This window comes from Chenopodium quinoa, unplaced genomic scaffold, assembly GCF_001683475.1.
Source record: "Chenopodium quinoa cultivar QQ74 unplaced genomic scaffold, ASM168347v1, whole genome shotgun sequence".
In the NCBI taxonomy this organism is placed as follows: domain Eukaryota; kingdom Viridiplantae; phylum Streptophyta; class Magnoliopsida; order Caryophyllales; family Amaranthaceae; genus Chenopodium; species Chenopodium quinoa.
In genome coordinates, this window is record NW_018744301.1 from 5280513 (window position 1) to 5296991 (window position 16479).

General features: G+C 39.7%; 1 long non-coding RNA gene across 2 annotated transcripts; it reads left to right on the forward strand.

Moving 5' to 3' along the window:
- Positions 1 to 2313: 2313 nt before the first annotated feature.
- Positions 2314 to 4649, forward strand: LOC110695538. 2 transcript variants are annotated; one of them, XR_002506107.1, is made up of 4 exons: positions 2336 to 2655; positions 2754 to 2978; positions 3969 to 4060; positions 4440 to 4649. It is a non-coding gene; the product is annotated as an uncharacterized LOC110695538 (long non-coding RNA). The 2 variants fall into 2 exon arrangements; XR_002506106.1 differs by having other exon boundaries at positions 2314 to 2655; positions 2754 to 4060.
- Positions 4650 to 16479: the final 11830 nt, after the last annotated feature.

Consider the following 16479-nt stretch of genomic DNA (forward strand, 5'->3'; position numbering starts at 1 on the left):
TGATTGAATTTGATTGTGATTCTCCTTGTTAGCCATTCATAGTGAACCCTAGCTTGGTTTATAGGAGATAACCTTTAAATCCCTTTGATTGAAACTATTGTTTGTCCCTTGCAATGTTTGAATCAATTAGGTGATCTATCAATTAGCATAATCATTGAGCTTGCATGTGGAACCTATATCCCTAGTGTTTAGCATATTGATTGAATTCCTTGATTCTTGATATCCTAGTTACCAACCTCAACCATTGATATTATTCAATTTAGCTTGACAATAGACTATAGCATAGTTCCTACTTATTCCTTTGGGTTCGACCCTTGACTTACCGCATACTTGTATAGGATTTGTTAAGTGTTTGAATTAGATGACGACCTAGTTTTCCTCTTGTCAAAATGGTGTCGTTATCGAGGAATGACATTGGTGCTTTTTTGTATCTGTTGAGTCTATTTCATTCTAAAAAAAAAACAAAAAGATTTTTCTCTTTTAGGTTACACTTGTAGCCGTGCTACTAATCATTTCTTGTGAGTTGTATGCATAGAGCACGTGGTCATTCACTAGTGCCATTTGATCCGGAGATTGAGAGGACTATTACAAGATTAAGGGTTGCTAGGCGATCTTTGAGCTCTAGCATTTCAAGTAAGGAAGAACCGCCACTAGAGGAACAAGCAAGAATGGGAGAGAATCCGAGAGTGGCATTGAAAGAATTGGGGATTCTCGGTGCATATAGATTTGAGAGTGAAATTGCTCCACCTACAACACTGGCAAATGACTTTGAAATTAGGTCGGCTATGATCACTTTGATAGAGAGGCGACAATTTAGTGGAGCCAAGCATGAGAGCCCGCTAAATCATCTCAATGAATTTGAAAAATATTGTAATACTATCAAGGTGAACGGAGTTTCCCAAGAATTCATCCGCCTCAAGTTCTTTCCCTTTTCTCTCATTGGGCGTGCTTTGGAATGGCTAGACAAGGAGGTTAAGCCGAATTCTCTAACGACATGGGACGAGGTTACAAAAGAATTTCTATCTCGTTTCTATCCACAAAAGAAAATGGCGGAGGTAAGAGCTTTGATTCAAGGCTTCAAACAAAATCCAAGTGAGAGACTCTATGAAGCATGGGAGAGATATAAGGAGTATTAAAGGGAGTGTCCTCACCACGGAATTCCAACCTATCGAATTATTCAAATTTTCTATGGAGGCCAAAGTCCCCAAGGCAAGTCATGCCTTGATGGGGGAGCCGGAGGTCCCCTCATGAATAGGACGAAAGAAGAAGTGGTAGACATCATTGAGGATGTTGTAAATTGTGAGGTACTATATAGATTGGCAAGATGGTGAGAGAGAATCAACTAGCAAGAGTAGATCTTCGGTGTACTCGGTTGATCATTTAAATGCAATCAACAATATCTCCTCACAAATGACAAACTTGGGGAAGGAAGTGATATCAATCAAGGAAAAATTGGAGAGTTCTTCTTCCCAAGCTCCAAGTCTTCCCTCCCAATTTAAGGGGAGAGGTACTCCTTCTAACTTTCACCCCCTCCTTCTTCTAGTAACATGCCTAGTGGTTGTTTGTTTTGTGATGTGTGTGGTTCATATGATCATGATGCTAGTAATTGCCCTTATGTTTTTCCGGATGGTAATGATGATTTTGATAACAATGAGAGTGAACATGTGAACTATGTGTCAAACAATATTAATGTGCAAAGGTTTGATAACCAAAGGGGTCAATGAAATAGGAATTACCAAAACCAAGGTAATTTTGACAACTATAATCAAGGTGGTGGTTATAGGAACCAAGGGAACCAAGGTTCTCAAGGTAACTATAACAATCATGGTTATAGTAGCTAAAATCAAAACCAAAATTATGGTAATCAAAACCAAGGTTATGGAAATCATAATCAAGGTGGTGGTAACCATAATCAAGGTTATGGTCAAAATCAAAATAGAGGTAATTGGAACAATCAAGGGAGAGGCAATTTTTTTTAAATAATGCTCAAAGAGGCCCTCCACCCGGATTTGCTCCAAAGACTCAAGTTGATAATTCCTATTCACAATCCTCTTCTTCTAAGACTAATTTGGAGGAAATCATTCACTATTACAAAAACAGCTTAAGGAGTCGCCCTTTTAGAGTCGCCTCAAATTAATAGGTGACGCGTAAGGTTTTAGAGTCGCCTCTTACAAAGTGTGTGACACATAAGGATAGATAAAAAAGACACCTAAAAATGAGTTGAAAGTCATAGACATCACCTACACTATAATAGGCGACACGTAAATTATACACGTCTAGTCTTTTATTATGTGTGACTCATAAAGTATTACTTTACGAGTTGCATATAGTCTTTTACTATTACAGGAGACACCTATGCTAAGTTTTATTTTTACCCCTTATTTTTATTTTCTCAGTGTACCTCACTCTCAGTCTCTTGCATCCTCTTTCCTCTCCCTCTCCCTCTCTCCTCATCCTGTTTCTATCTCTTTACTCCAATATCTCTGATCTATCTCTATATTGCTCATTCTCTTTCATTCTTAACTCTATCACTGCCCCTTCACCACCGCTGGCCCACCCTCACCTTTCTTCTCTCTCCTTATTCACTAGTGGTTGCCATGGTGGCGGCGATGGCGACAATGGTGCTTCGATTTTTTGGGTTTCGGTTTTTTTTGGGTATGAGGAGTTTCTTCAAATACCCATCTTTTAATGTTGGACTATGTCTGCAATATTTAGATCTTACGGAGTGGTTGCTTTTTTTTTTTTTTGTTCAGATTAAAAATCTTAAGATATTAATTATATGAGTTGTGAAGAGTGTTGATCTGGGCTTGCACCTCCTCCAACGGTAGCGGCGACTTCTACTCCTCCAACAGTAGCAGAGGCTACCACCGCCTTCGACGACCGCGATAGATTTCACCTACAACCGCGGCGCTTTCACCTCCTCCAACCGCGACATACTATACCTTCCTCTAATTTCATTTGAGCATGCTATAGTGAAGGTTTCAGTGTTTTTTACCCAATTTTTTTCACCTAATTTATTGGTTTATAATTTGTAGGGTGTTTAATACAAAGCAACTGATTTCAGTTGACTAGAGTTCTTACTTTCCCATCGTATTTTTTGTTCCATGAATTGGGTTTACAAGATTTGTGGAATACCCGGTTCAAAATTTAATCATTTACATTTTTTTTGATGCTCAATTAATGGATCCAATCCCTAAATCTTAAGTTAGGGTTCCATAATTCTGGGGTACAATTATTAATTTTGCTTTGATTTTCTTTGTTTCGGGTAAACCCCACTTCATTATTTTGGATAATTTTGTTGTCTAACTGAAGCTCATTATATGAATTTTGAGGTGTTTAATTTGTTTTGTTTTTTTGGTACCTTAACAATGATTCATATTCTTTTAAGTTTGTGACTTTAATTTTTGTTGTTACATGAATTATATATCATGGGTTATAAATCCAAATTGATCAGGATTATGTTAATTTCTATAGTCTCATCTTGTAGTTGAATATATATGGAGGAAAGCCTTTCATGCATGCTGGTGTTAGTTCATCTTTTTTGTTCTTTTCTGTTCTTCTGTCCCCTTTATCATGCTTTGGATGAGTTGTAACTTTGCAGCAAGTATTATATCAGTGTGTTCTTTTCATTAAGTTTATTACTACCAAACTGAAATCATATATAACACATTTGTTGTTGCTCTGAAGAATTTAGAGCAATGCATATGGCCAATGCTTATCTATGAAAGTCTGAAAGCTTTTAGTGCTCTTTGCTTACTTTCAATTGCTAGGACTTCACTTGTTACGCAAAAGCTTGGCTTCAGTAACACGGTTCTGATGCATTTTTGTTTATCGGGAATTGTTGAATCATTGATTTTTTTTTTTTACTCACATTTATTTATTTTTCTTTGTTGCTTATTAGTTGCAGTTTATTTGATGAAGCTAGGGTGTGATTTGATGTGTTTTTGTCTCTTGATTGTGCTATGTAGATGGAGTTACCTTGCCAGTTTGACATTGTCAATACTGAACCAAAGTTCAAGAAACTCGCATTATATACCCCTGATGGATTGTATAAGAACTGGTAAGTTCTGTTCTTTGGTAGCTTTATTGTCCTGTCTAATGTGCAACATTATATGAACTGTTTACTATAAAGTGATCAGTACAGATCCTATGATGGAAATGCATGTCTGAAAGGTAGATCGATCTACCCATTTATGTGTACTCCGTTCTTTTAATCAATTAACTTTCATTTGTCATTTTAAACTTAAGTATAAAAACTGAAAGACCATGGGTGTTGCAAAATGATGTTGCTGCTAGTGTTGTTTCTTTTTTTTTTTTTTTTTTTTTTTTTTTTTTTTTCATAACTATCTTACCGATTATAATCTTCCCAAAAGTAACTGCTTATAAACTGAAACTATGTTCTGCACTTCCTTTATTCATAAACTGTACTTTATATGCAGGTCTCTAAGCCTTAGCTATAGAGGACGAGGGATTTTTATTGTTTTTATTACTTTTTTATGGAATTGTATAACTATCTTTGTTAGTATAATGTCATTTAATTTGTTTATAGATTGATGATGCTTTTTGAAAATATTGTAGTATCTTCAAATTACAATCAATTAATTTGTTTAGCAGTAGTCTTATCATTAAAGGTATAAGGGGTACAATTCTCTACTATTGTTGGTGCATGATGGTCAAAGCTTGTTGTCACTTGTCTTTGTTATTCTAGGATGTCTATGTTTATGTTGATATTTCTAATGGTAGTTTTATAGATGTTTTTCCATAGAAATTTTCAAAAGCCTATTAGCTCAAATGGTAGAGTAATGTGCTATTGCACATAGATGTAGGTTCAAGTCCTACATAGGTTGTAATTATAGTAGTAAGTGTGAATTTAATGATGAAAAAGGAAAAAAAAAATATTTTAGGCATGCTATTGAAAAATTATACTTTTAAAAAAATTACTTTACGCGTCGCCTCATAAAAAGTAGGGGACTCATAAAATACACCTAACGCGTCGCATGTAATAAAAAAAGGCGACTTATAAATCAACCTAACGCGTCACTTGTAATGAAAAAAGCGACTCATAAACCAACCTAACGCGTCACTTGTAATGAAAAAGATGACTCATAAACTAACCTAACACATCACTTGTAATGAAAAAGGCGACTCGTAAACCAACCTAACGCATCAGGTCATAAGCGACACATAAGGGGGTACCTATTGTGTCGGTGCCTGTAGTGTCCCCCTTGAAGCGATGTGTAAGATGGTTTAGAGGCGACTCGATAGGGGTTTTTTGTAGTAGTGATTGAAAATCAAACCAAGTTGAGCACTTTCATGGCCGTAAGTGACAAGAAATTCAATGAGGTGATGACTCATAATAAGATGCTTGAAAACAAAATTTCTCAACTTGCCAATGCTTTGAAAGACCATGCTAGTCCTTCTTCTTTACCTTCCCAAGGCTTAGATCCTAAGAGACCCGTGAATGCTATTGTTACAAGGAGTGGTAAGGTTCTTGAGGATTGGTAAGGTAAGGAGAGTTTGCCTAGGAAGAGTGAAATTAAGGATGTCTCCAAGGAGGTCTTGATAGAGGATGAGAGAAATTGTGCATCTTTGAGTGAGGTTGTGATTGAGACACCTAGAGAGGTGAGAGTAGAGAAAGAAATTGTGAAACCCAAGCTTCAATATTGTAGACACCTAAAAATGTCTCCCCAAAACCAAACCCGATGATGAACAACCTTTCATCGCCACTATTGGTCGGGTTCAGTATTTAATCCCGAGAGTGCTTAAAAAAAACGTATTTGATTAAATTCGTATTTTTGAACATTCCATGGATTGGTCTTGATGTTTGGTAAAATTATAGTTTTAATTTCAGCCCAAATTTATTATTTAATTTCAGCCGAAACCTTTTTTATTTTATTGTTTTATTATTTATTTTTGGCCCAAACCTTTTATTTATTTTATTTGCTTATTTTCTTATTTTAGCCCAAATAATAATAAATCAAAAAAGGCCCGAAATTATCAATCGACACTTAAAATGCTGAACGAAATTAGGGTTAAAAATGTATTTAGACGGAAAAGCGGGCTGAAAATTCCCACACCACGGCAGGAATCCACCTTGTCACGGGAATCATTCCCGTCTGACGGTGGAATTTCCCGTGACACGGGAAACCTGCTGTGACACGGGAATTTCCGTGTCCTTTCCGCGTAAACTCTTAACGCGTTTTCTTCCCCGTTTACTAAAAATTTCCCGCGTCACTCAAAAATTGCACCGTGTCACGGGAATGTTTCCCGTCTGAGGGTGGGACTTCCCGTTTCACGGTACAGTTTGCCGTGTCGCGAGATACTTTTTTAGGGTTTTTATCATTTTAGGGTTTCGTGTGCTCTCTCAGCACATTTTCTCAATAAATACCCCCTCATTTCTGATGTACGGGGCATCAATTAATTCTCTAGTTTTTTCTCTCTTCTATGCTTTAGCGAAAATACTAGCCTACTCTTCTTATTTCAAAATTCCTTCTTCAAGTAATCAAAGGAGTCCATACTTTACTCGTGGTTCTGTCCTTAAGCCAAGGCGTGAATGGTAGAACTGTTTGAGGGTTTAGCCCCAAATCAACTCTACTTTATTTAATTTAATTTAGTTATTGTTATATTATTATTTCCTTGAAGTTACTAACTCGTTTATTATTTTGTAGTTGCAAACAAACAGAATCAAAGTAAGAATTATGTTCCTCTTATTTCTATTATTTTTCTAACGATTTTATATTGTTAGAATTATTGTTAAATTGCTTCCAATATTGATGTTATTCTATTATATTTATTGATCACCATATTGCATGTTTAAAGGGAATATGTAATTGAAAATCACGCCTAATAAGATAATTTGGACAACCGGTTTAGGTTCCTTTTAATCTTGTTTTTAATTAAAGTGATCACGATATTTTAGAATTATGTGTTGCATTAATATTCAGTCAATTTAGCTTAATAATATATTGGAGCAAATTGAATTTTGTTTGTATGCCTTTGAGATCGCAGGAATAAATTTTCACTATAAGAATCGAGTAGAGGCCAATACGGGCGAGTGTGACTCCACGACTCACTTCGTACCATCATCCCCGATCCTCCTTTCGTGGTTCCGAACCATATGGAGTTAGTAATATCATGTATTATGAATGGGGTGTAACCTTCACGGGTCAATCGTTGTTGCCTATCGTTGTCCCTTAATCGTGGTTGCCTTTTATGATCCGTGAACGGTTTACAAGTTTCTTAAAAACTTGTTGGCGGCTCCCTACTTTCCTTGTCCCTAATCGTATTATGTCAATTCCCACTTCCTATGATTGCCAAGCATATTCACACATGCTTTTAACGTAGGCGCACTTCGAACGACGCCTACAATTTGGCGACTCCACTGGGGAGGATTCTTGGTTATTTATCGATTTGAGTGATCGATATTTAATTAAGATGAGTGGATGAGACTTGAAAAATTCTTGAAAAATATTCCTGTGATTAATTTGGCATTTTTGCATATGCACAGACGTTTCAACATCGCATTTAGGTCTGTCCCGTAGGAGAAATTGAATAACTTGATTGCGTACGAAGGAAAATTGGGCACCAGTCAGATTTTCTGACTGCCGTGCCACGGCAGAATCTGCCGTGTCACAGTACAGTGCACCTTCTGACGGTGTGCGGTACCGTGGCACGGGAATTTTTGGCGTGTCACGGCAGTCCTAAAATAAGTCCGGTGGCTTATTTTCTCTTCTCACAGTCAACTTCCTTTGATTTTTCTGAAAAAACGTATGTGTTCTACATGCGTCTTAGCCCCGGGGGATTTAAGCTCTATCAACCCAAAAACGCTCATGGCAATAAGGGTTCATCCGAGTTATTAAATCCACCCAAACCATGGAGTCGAGTTCGATTTCATCACGAACTCGCGGAGCCGCCCGTTGGCATACACCCTCAAGGGAGGCTGCCTTGCTAACGCGTCCAAACTCTTAACCATGGTACCCTTTTGACACCCAAAGCTTGACCAATAGTTGAACATAATCTTGACTCTAGGTTGTGAACTTTTTTACATCATCGTGACTAAATGCTACATGGTTGTTTGGTGCTAACCTTCATGTGTTTACTCTTTTGTTTAACCCATGACTGAGGGTTTTTATTTCCACATAGTAATTAGTACGGACCTAAAATCGATTAAAATCTGGAAAAATCACAAAATCTGAACTGGAACTGCGCATTGTGTCACGACAAGTTCTTCCGCGCCACGGTGAACAGTTCCGTGACACGGGACTTTCTACCGTCTGACGGTAGACTGTACCGTGTCACGACAGTCAACACCGTGACACGGTGTCCAGGAAAAGTGTCCCGTTTGTCTTTTTTCGGTTTTTGTGCATACGTATGTAGTTTATTGATGAGTGTCATTTATGACACTCATAGGGTAGTCTTTTAGGGTTATTTCTTTCCCCTTTTCATGCTTTCTTTTCTTATTTTTGGTCCTTTTTCCTTTAGTTTCTCTTTTTCCTCTTTTCTTTATGATTCTCGTGTTTTTATCGTGTTTTCCTTTATTTGTCTCTTTTTCCCTTTTATTTCCTTTCTTTGTGTACTTGTGTAGGTATTGTGAGAATCACTTTGGCAAAGGATTCAATTTGGGACTTTAATGATCAAGCAAGGAAGAAGCATTTGGCTAGAGAGGGCTTAGAGAGGGCTTGGAGAGGCCTCAGAGAGGTTTCCAAGGCAAATCCAGCAGGCCGCGGGCGCGGGCCCATGTTACTCAAAATTGCCAAAACTTGGCAGGAACTTGCCGCGGTTGCCCTGCGAGCTCTCCGCGGGCGCGCGTAAAATGGAGAGGCCGCTCCATTCAGAGAGACCGCGGCCCCCTGATCAGGCTTTGGGAGCAGGGGATTAGCCGCGGGAGCGGGTTTCACTGCCGCGGGCGAGAATCTCTGTTGTCGCGGGCGCGAGGTATGCCCAGATAGCCCGCGGAGGGTTCTGTACCCATTTTTCCGCGGGCGCGGGTCCATTGAGAGAGGGCGCGGGAGCTGCCGATTTCTTCTTTGCTTATAAATAGAATTGTATGTCCTTTTTGAAAGGAACTTTTTGATAATTTTTATTAGCTTAGTTTTAGAGAGAGAATCTAGAGAGAAGTTAGAGAGAAGTTCTTGGTTTTGGATTTGTAACTCAACATTTGATCAATCAAGTTTGGATTTCTTCATTTTCAATCATCAATATTAGTAAGAATCTCTTCCTTCTTTCATCTTTTACTTACTTACTATTTGATTTTTGCTTGTTACTTGTTCTTCTTTGGATTTGAATGTGATATTGTTGATTATTTTTGATTTCTCTTAGATTTTGATGTAGAAATGAAGATTAAAGCACTTTCTAGTTATTTGTTCTTGAATTTCACCATGATTAGTGAGTAGATTAGTTGCTAGGGAAAGGGGGAAGCATGTTTGATTAATGAAATTGCTAGTTGATGCTCTTTGATTGATTGATTTCTTGCAATTAAATAGGTTGACATAGTTTTGCATGTGATTGATTAGACTAGGAGTGATAAACCTATAAGATTAATCTAGATTGCATTGCAACTCTTAATGACATGAACAATTGAATTGAAAGTTGCTCTAATTGATTGGGTTTGCTTGTGATTCTTCTTGATTTGCCTTTCATAGTGACACCTAGATTGGCCTATAGGAGATAGCATTTGAACTCTCTTGATTGCTACTATTGTTTGTCCATTGCAATACTTTAATTAATTGATTGAGCTCTAAACTAGCATTATCATTGAAATTACATGTGGAACCCATATCCCTAGTGTTTAGACCTTTGTTTTACTTGATTAGACTTGCTTTATTTTACCATAGTTCCAACCATAATATCAACTCCATCTTCGAGGTAGCTTGACTTAGACTCTAGTTTTCATCATTGCATTCCCTAGGGATCGACCCTTAACTTTCCCTATATTCATATAAGGTTGGTTAGGTGTTTACAAATTTTGTTTGACTTGGGGGAAGGGTAGATAACGACATACATTTTCCCCCTTGTCAAAATGGGGCTCAAAAGAACTACACAACAACGGAAAAAGAATTTTTAGCAATTGTGCACTCTTTTGAGAAATTCCGTTGTTACTTGTTGGGTTCCAAGACCATAGTCTTCACGGACCACGCGGCCCTCAAGTATCTCTTTGCCAAGAAAGAGTCCAAGCCTAGGTTGATTCGATGGGTGCTTGAATTGCAAAATTTTGAGATTGAGATTAGGGATAAGAAGGGTGCAGAGAATGTTGTGGCGGACCATCTTTCTCGCCTTGAGGGTGATCACATTCATGATGATGGTTCACCAATTGAGGATAGAATGCTTGATGACTTCTTATATGCCATAGAGGTGAAGGAACTCCCATGGTATGCCGAATTGGTGAATTTTCTAGCATGTGGGGAGTTTCCACCCTCTTTCTCAAAGAACCAAAGGAAGAAAATCAAAAGGGAGGCAAGACATTACTTGTGGGATGATCCCATCCTATACAAACGAGGGGTTGATGGCTTACTTAGGCGTTGTGTTCCAAATGAAGAGGTGCCTAGTGTTTTAAGGGTGTGCCACTCGGACCCTAGTGGTGGGCATATGGGTGTTTCCAAGACCGCTACCAAGGTTCTTCAATGTGGTTTATGGTGGCCGCATCTCTTCAAGGACTCATGGGGCTTTGTGAAGTCATGTGACCGAAGTCAAAGGGTTCGGAATATCTCCAAGAGGAATGAGATGCCTCAACAACCCATTCTTGAGTTAGAGGTGTTCGACGTTTGGGGGATTGACTTCATGGGACCGTTCCCATCTTCATATGGTAATCAATTCATACTTGTGGCTGTGGACTATGTTTCTAAATGGGTTGAGGCCATTGCCTCCCCTACTAATGACCACAAAGTAGCGCTGAAGTTGTTCAACAAAATCATCTTCCCAAGGTTTGGCGTGCCTAAGGCTGTGATAAGCGATAACGGATCTCATTTTGTTCACAATGCTTTCCAAAAGATGTTGAGGAAAAATGGAGTGCATCAACGGTTCGACCTTCCATATCATCCTCAATCGAGTTGCCAAGTCGAGGTCTCCAATCGTCAAATAAAGCTCATTCTTGAGAAGACGGTTGCAAGTAATAAAAAGGATTGGTCGAACAAGTTAGATGATGCTCTTTGGGCTTATAGAACGGCTTTTAAGACGCCTATTGGTACCACTCCATATCGCCTTATCTATGGCAAATCGTGCCATCTCCCGGTAGAGCTTGAACATCGTGCCTTATGGGCTATCAAAAAGATAAATTTTGACTTAGCTAGAGCGGGGGAGAAGAGGTGGTTGGATCTTCATGAGCTAGAGGAACTTCGACTTAATGCTTACGATTGTGCTAGCACCTACAAGGCTCGCTCCAAAGAGGTTCATGACAAGTTGATTGAGAAAAAGGAGTTTTGTGTAGGTGACAAAGTCCTCTACAATTCAAGGATGAAGTTGTTTACCGGAAAGCTCATGTCAAGATGGAGTGGACCATTCTTGGTGAAAGATGTTTTTGATAATGGTGCCGTGGAGATTTCTCCTTTGAACTCCTCATCTTCATTCAAAGTTAATGGTCATCGGCTCAAGAAGTACTATGAGGGAGTGTTTGTTGGACTTGTTCACAAGATGATTCTTTTCAAGCCACCTTCAGATGGCGGTGCACGTTGAGCTAACGACGTTAACCAAAAGCGCTTACGGGAGGCAACCCAGATTCTCACCTCATTTCTTTTTCCTTTCTTTTCTTTTATTTTTCCTTGATTGGTTTTTGATTTTATTTTTGAGTTAGTTCTGTGTTTGTCTTGTAGGTCGGGCATTATCATCGCTTGTTGGAAAAAAAAGGGGTTTGAAGAAAAGTTAAGAGTGCTGGGGAGAGGGCTCCCCGAGGGCAAGGAGAGACCTCGGGGGAAATTTCTCCTCTTGAGGCAAATTTATAATGTCATTTCTAGGGACTTCCCGCGGTTGCCCCGCGGTCTCTCCGCGGGCGCGGGAAGTTCTGGAGAAGGCGCGGGCCTCAATTCGACCAAATTTGAAGCTTCATTCAAGGAAGTCCCCGCGGTTGCCCCGCGGTCTCTCTGCGGGCGCGGGTGATTTGCCGCGAGCGCGGCATTTTCAGGAGAGGGCGCGGCCCCCCATCAGGTACTAAAATTCTGAAATTCCAGGAACTTGCCGCGGTTGCCCCGCGGGCTATCCGCGGGCGCGGGTGATTTGCCGCGGGCGCGACATTTTTGGGAGAGGGCGCGGCGAACTGGGTTTTAACCCGGGGCACGCCCCTCTTCTCCCTCTCTCCTCTCTTATTTTCTCCTCTTCTCCTTATTATTCCCCTTACCTCCTCTCAAACCGTAACCCCTAAACATCAATTTCCCAAAAATTTCTTCACCTTTTGCCCAAATTTTTCACAATTTCTTCCATAATCCTCCATTTTCAACACTCCTCCTATTCTTTCTCGTGCTTCTTCGGGAAAATTCGGGTCTTTGAAGTGCTTTGAGTTTCATTTGAGTCTCCAATCTTGGTATACTTCTAACCTTTGTAATATTTTTGTCAATTTCAATTGATTTCTTTACATTGGTTTGTTTACTTTGAATTTGAGCATGATTTTTGTGTTTTATGGTTGATTTTTGGAAAATTGGTATATTTGGGTGATTGTTACTTTTTCTTGTTGATTCATGATTATATTGTTGAATGATTGTTGATATTGTTGTTTGTTGTTGGATTTTGGTTGTTGTGTTGATTGGAACAGGTACCTTGTAGTTTGTGCTGGTTTGGTTGGATTTGTAAGGAGGTTTGTGAGTAATTTTTGGAGGAAGTTGATTTGTTTGAGGGAGTTTGTTGTGTTCTTGTGACTTGTGTGACTTTTGTTAAAATGGATTTGATAAGAAGAGTCAAAAGTAGCAAAAAGCGCTCAAACCAATCCCCCGACCAATCTTCTCAAGGCCAATCCTCAAACCCTCAACCCCAACCACATTCCACAACTCAAGATGATGCTCCTCCTCCTCCTTTACCTCCTCTCAAATTTTGGAACCGGTCTAAACAAACCCCCATCTATAACAAAATGAAAGACCGGAAGTTTAGACCCTCCCGGCATTACTTTCGTGAGGATATGGTCAAGTTAGGAATTGAAAATGACCTTGACATCCTCCTAGATAACCTTAGCTTGGGTGAGTTTCTAAAATCGGCCCCTAGAACCTATTTGGAGCCTTCCATAGAATTTTTCTCCACATTTGAGTTCAATAAGGTGGGGGAAACCGATTTTATTATTTCCTTCCAACTCTTCAATGTCAAACACACCATGAACCTAGCCGAGTTCAATGTAGCCCTTGGTTTCAACCCCAATGGTGATATCTTCGAGCCCCTTATCTCCCTTGTCCAATCTGAGTATAATGAGATTTCTTGGTGGAGAACCATAGCCAACAAGAGGGAGTTTGATTCGAAAAAGTCTCTTGCTAGTGAGATTATCCATCCGGCCCTGAGGATCCTTCATAGAATTCTTGGGTATTCGGTTTTTAATAAGCAAGATTTGGGGAATTTGTCTAGGGAGGAGATTATGGTGCTATGGATGGCTACCAAGCCAGAGTTAGGGTCAAGGATTAATTTTGGCTATATCTTCATAAATTGTTGCAAGGATATAATGCATGGGGTCAAAACGGGGGAAATCCATTGTGGGGGCATGGTGACACGTCTTGTGACGTATTTTAAGCAAGAGGGGTTCTTGAAGTCTTGCACTCTGGTTGGAAGGAGTGAAGACGTGTGGATTAGTTTGAAGCAAGTTAACACTTTACGTTTCATAACTAGCACTAGGAGAACCGGCACCTACTCTTGGCTAGTGAGAAATACCCACCATTGCCTTCTCCCAAACCCGGCCGCCACCTCCATCCTTCGTGAGGCTAGGAACATTTGGATGGTCCCTAGGGACAATGGGAGGATTGAGGATGAGATGGAGGAGGATGATGAGATTGATGGGGGTGATGAGAATGATGAAGAAGAGGAGGAAGGAGGAGGAGATGAATATGATGAAGAGCAACAACAACTGCCACTACAACAACAACATGAGCATTTTCATGATGATGCTCAAGGAAGAAGAAGAGAAAGAAGACGACATCAACAACAACAACAACAACAACAAGGTTTCCAAGGGGATGCTTATCTCCGAGAGATGGAGGCCATGAGAGACCAAATGGAGCGCATGCAATTGAGCATGCAAGGTATGTACTCAGACCACCAAACTTTGTCTTATCAAACTAGCGCATTGTATGACGCTAGTGTGCGTAGGGGGGAGGTCACACCTCCGGTCAACTACCCTTATGTGCCGCCCCAACAAGGGCCGGTACCTTCATGGGGTGGTGACAACCTCCCTACGTACCCATATTGGCCCGGGGTGGAGGATCCCGATGTGCCAAGGCGCGATTTCCCACCTTATGATTATAGGGTCTCGGGGTTGAGTGATTATCGGGGTGATCCCGCATATTACTATGTTCACCCCTATCACCCCGAGCCCCTTGTTCAGCCTGAGCCCTATGACCAATTAACCCGATCCCAACTTGACCTATTCCAAGGTCATTATGGTTTTCCTCCCGGTTACACCGGAGGTTGGGATACGGGTGATGATGGTGCCGGCCCTAGTGGACAATAGTCCCCTTATGCATGTTTGTTCCCTTTTTGTTCTCCCCTTTCCCTATTTTGCATGATTATAGGCATCGCGGTCGATGCCTTCATTTTGTGAGGGGGGAGGGTCAAAAAGGATGTTTTATGTTGCTTTGGGGAAGCACCTTGGGCTCGGTGGGAAGTCTTTGATAAGGCTTTTGGTGGATTTTTGCTAATGGTCTCGTTGGTCTGTTACTTGTTGTTTTGGTTCATTTCTTGATGTTTTTGGGAGTTTCTTGAGAAGAAAAAAAAAGAAACAAATAAATAGAAATTTTGATGATGATGGTTTCTCTAGGTCTTATTGGTTGCTTTTGTTTGGAAGTTACTAACAATTTCATTTTGTATATATAACCTTTTCTTGGACTCACCTTGCTCGTAGCCTATGCTTTGGATTGCGGAACCTTTTGGAGATGCACATTCCTACTCCTTGGGTACTTTAATTTAGAGCGGATGCTTGGTGAGGCCTTTCTTATTTTACCTTTTTATTTTCACTTCTTCATTTTCTTGGTTGCTTAGATTAAGATTAGATTTAGGAGAAGTTGAACGGTTCGAGGATGTATGATTTTAACACCTAGTGTGTTTGGGGTCTTTGGCGATGTGGCCATTAGACCGCTTGTATGTCGATTGGGATAAACGTGTTATGATTGCATCTTTGCTCTTTTCCTCTTTCCCTTTCTTGTCCTTGTCTAAGTTTACCATTCTTTTCTTTTCTTTTCTTTCCTTTTCTTTTAATCTTGTTTGTGTGCATAACTTTTTGAGGCTTTACTTTCACTCTTTCTCTTTTTGAAAATTGGACTTGTATGCACTGGACTTTTGCTTTTGAATAATGGTCTTCTTAGGTTATAATGGTATGCACGGTTTGAGATTACGTTTGGTTGATTCTAGTATAAAGCATGCTAAGATAGTTGTCTAGAACTAGGGGGATCATGAAACCGGATTCTACTCGTTTGTGGCATGTTGGTAGTTGCTCCCTATCTTTGATCTGACACCCTTAGTGAGTCTTTGCTACAACCATGTGAGATTTATATTTGTTCAAGCTTTCGTCATACTCTTGCATGAGCGGCATGGATCCTTGATTTTCGCAAACCTAATCTAGAATCTTAGCGTATGATTCCTAAGACCGTGACCGAACTACCTAGGGAGGACAAAGGCAAATTTTTCGGAGAGGTATTTTTCTCTTTCTAGGATAGTCACTTTTTGGTTTGGGATACATTTGCCTACTTGTTACCCCTTTGAACCCTTTTCCCTCTTTTCAAACCGCATGATTAGATATCTTGAGCCTTTTGTTTCGTTCTCCTTCTTTTTGGTTTTTGTGAAGCAAGGGTCAATGTTTGGTGATTGTGGTCTATGAAGTTGGGGTTTGGTTCGAATTTGTACACATAATTGAGTTGTTTATATTTGGTAAATAATGGCAAATGCTTATGTAAAACCCGTCCTTAGTAAAAAAAAGGGCAAGGACTCATGCTTTTAAGGAGTTCAAGGAAATTCAAACAATTTTATTAATGAGAAAATTCAAAAAAAAAAAAAATAAAAAAAAAATTGAAGTGTCTTTCTCCTCTCTATGCATTGAGGACAATGTTTCTTTTAGCTTGGGGGGAAAGCACTTGGGCTTTTTGTTCTAATGATTGTAGATTGTTGCTTTGAATAAGCTTGGGGGTGTTAATACGTTTTTGTTTGGTGATTACTTAAGTTTGGTGTTGAGATTTGGCCGGTCTTTGCTTCACAATTTAGGATAACCACCAAATTTTAAATTTTAAGCCTACCTTAACCCTTCTTGCCTTACGTTACAACCTTGGGGAAGACCTTTGGACCTAGGAGTTGAGTCTTTCATCGGTGGAGGGA